Source organism: Schistocerca gregaria, unplaced genomic scaffold (genome assembly GCF_023897955.1).
Source record: "Schistocerca gregaria isolate iqSchGreg1 unplaced genomic scaffold, iqSchGreg1.2 ptg000038l, whole genome shotgun sequence".
NCBI classification, from domain to species: Eukaryota; Metazoa; Arthropoda; class Insecta; order Orthoptera; family Acrididae; genus Schistocerca; species Schistocerca gregaria.
The window spans coordinates 1120010-1122648 of record NW_026061701.1 but is presented as its reverse complement, the minus strand read 5'-3'; positions in this window follow the sequence as shown (position 1 = coordinate 1122648).

Below are 2639 nucleotides of genomic sequence, written 5' to 3'. Positions count from 1 at the left end.
CCGCCTGTGCGCGGGGAGCCTGCTGCCTCGCGGGCGATTGTCGATGATACTCCGGCTTCAAGCTCTAGATTTGCGGATGGTCTGCCGATCAGCTCCGCGCCCCTCGAATCTATGCCGACGCCAACTTTTTCCAACTCTCCCACTGTGGTTGCTCGTTCTTCCGCGGACTCGGCCGAAGATCCCCAAATACCCGCAACGGGGGATTCCTTGCGTCGTCAATATTCCCACCAACGTGAGGATATTGCCACTAGCTTCCGAGGAGTGGACGCTCCAGGCATCCACTCTCCGGGAACTATGAACGAAGATAGCAATCTGGACATTGGTTTCACGTTGGCGCCCACAGAAGACACTTGCGTCAAGGAAACCACAACGAGCGATAGTGTAGAATTGGAGACTGGGTTGCTACCAGTGGGAGCCATGGAAAAAGATGCGCCTCCTTCTGCCGTTGCGGAATGCGATTCGCGGACTTTTGTCCGAAAAAAGGAACAGGCGACGTCAGACGTATCATCCGGTACTTCTCCTGACAGGTCGCAAACTTCATCTCCTGCTAGATCGCCGAAGAGATCTTCGAAGAAAGGCAAGAAGAGGAGATTGGCACACAAAGCAGCAGAGAGTTTAGCTCCTGCATTGCGGGAAAAGTTAAAACATTTAAGGGATAATGAACGACTACGAGAACAATGCCCAGTAGCACGAGTTAACGAGTGTACTGAAGCGGAGATGAGTCGTGCCGATGCAGATGATTTTCAACAACAACCTCGCGCACCGCTTGGCGTCGCAGGTTTGCAGACCGGCACTACTATGGATTTAGACCGAACTGTCTCAGGAAAAGGACTTGATTGGGCCGATGCCCAAGAAGATCGCACCGACCACGGAATGGAGATGGACCTGACACATGCTAGTGGCATTTAAATTTTTTTTTTTTAATGTCTATTTTTCTTTCTGACAGACAGAATGGAATGGTACAGACGTGACTCTGCATGGGGTATACTTCATTAGCCAATTTCTTTTACCTGCACCTATGCCAACGGAACTGACATATAATGTGACCACGATCAATATAAATCGGATTCGCAGTGAAACGAAAGTCGCTTCTTTAAAAGATTTCCTTTACCAGTCGGATACTGATATAGCCCTCCTACAGGAATTTAATGTCCACAACTTTTATGTCCCAGGTTTTCAAGAGATTTTAAATATTGCACCGGAAGCCACATGTGGGACTGCGATCCTTGTCAAAGATGGTATTGATGTGAAGGATATCTGTCTGTTAGAAAATGGGAGGGGCATCAGTTGTAAAATTTTTACTACTACTGTTTTAAATGTATATGTCCCCTCTGGTAACAACGCTAGAGATGATAGGGCTAATTTTTTTAAGAACGATATGGTCTATTTACTTAAGGGGAATCCGGCGAAAGCTTTAATCGGTGGTGACTTTAATTGTGTACTTCACAAAAGGATCAGCGACCAAATTTTAACTTCTCCAGGGAACTGGCGGCTTTGGTGACAAACATGAAGTGGACAGACGTGTGGGAAAGCAAATACCCCACGTTAGTCAAATTTACGTACATCAGTAGTCGCTCGCAAAGCAGAATAGACAGAATATACGTCACAGCAAACCTGGAAAATAAAATCAGTAGTATCGAAGTAATTCCCACTACCTTTTCGGACCATCTCGCAGTGAAATGCAGCATTCGGTTTCAGAAGCAAGGAACGTATTGGGGTCGCCCCTTATGGAAGCTGAATACCCATATGTTGTTCGAGGGTGCCCTATCAAGAACAGTTGCGGAGGTATGGCAGGCTGCTCTACGTATGCGCCATAAATACAGCTCTCGCCTTGCGTGGTGGACCTCATGTGCTAAAAAGAAATTGAGATCATCCCTAATAGCTTACGGGAGGGAGCGAGCGATGTGGTCTCGCAATACCGTTGAATTTTACTATACATGCTTAAGGGAACTATCAGCTCAGCAGATGACTGATGAGGTTTTCATTGAAATAAAGAAGATCAAGGCTCACCTCATAAGTCTCAAGCGACAACAGCTGGAGGGTTTAAAAATTAAATCTCGTGTCCCGACAACGGTGGAGGACGAACACGCATCGCTGTACCACTTACTCGAACATGAAAGAAATAGAAGACGAGCGTTTATTGCTTGTCTTAGAGTGGGCGATAACCGGGTGCTGACGGAACACTCTGACATTTTAAATGCAGTTTATGGATTTTATCGTACGTTATATACTGATACCCGGTATAATCTAGACTGTGCGAACGATTTGCTACGAACTACAGGTATCGACAACGTTATCAATGACGAGGACAATGTGTCCCTTACCACTGCGATCACATGTGAGGAGGTGTTTGATATACTTAAATATTCGCCTACCCGTAAGTCCCCAGGGCCTGATGGCTTGCCTGTAGAGTTTTATTGTAAATTTTGGCCTCTCATCGGTAATCAATTCACAGAAGTGATAAATGAAGTGTTGCAAGGTGTTACTGTTCCACGCGAGTTCAAAGAAAGCGTAACTGTGCTAATACCAAAGGGAAGGAACGCGACAGTTAAAGATCTCAATCAATTGAGACCAATATGTTTGATGAACTCGGATTATAAAATAATTGCACGTGTACTGAAGGAAAGACTGAGACCTCT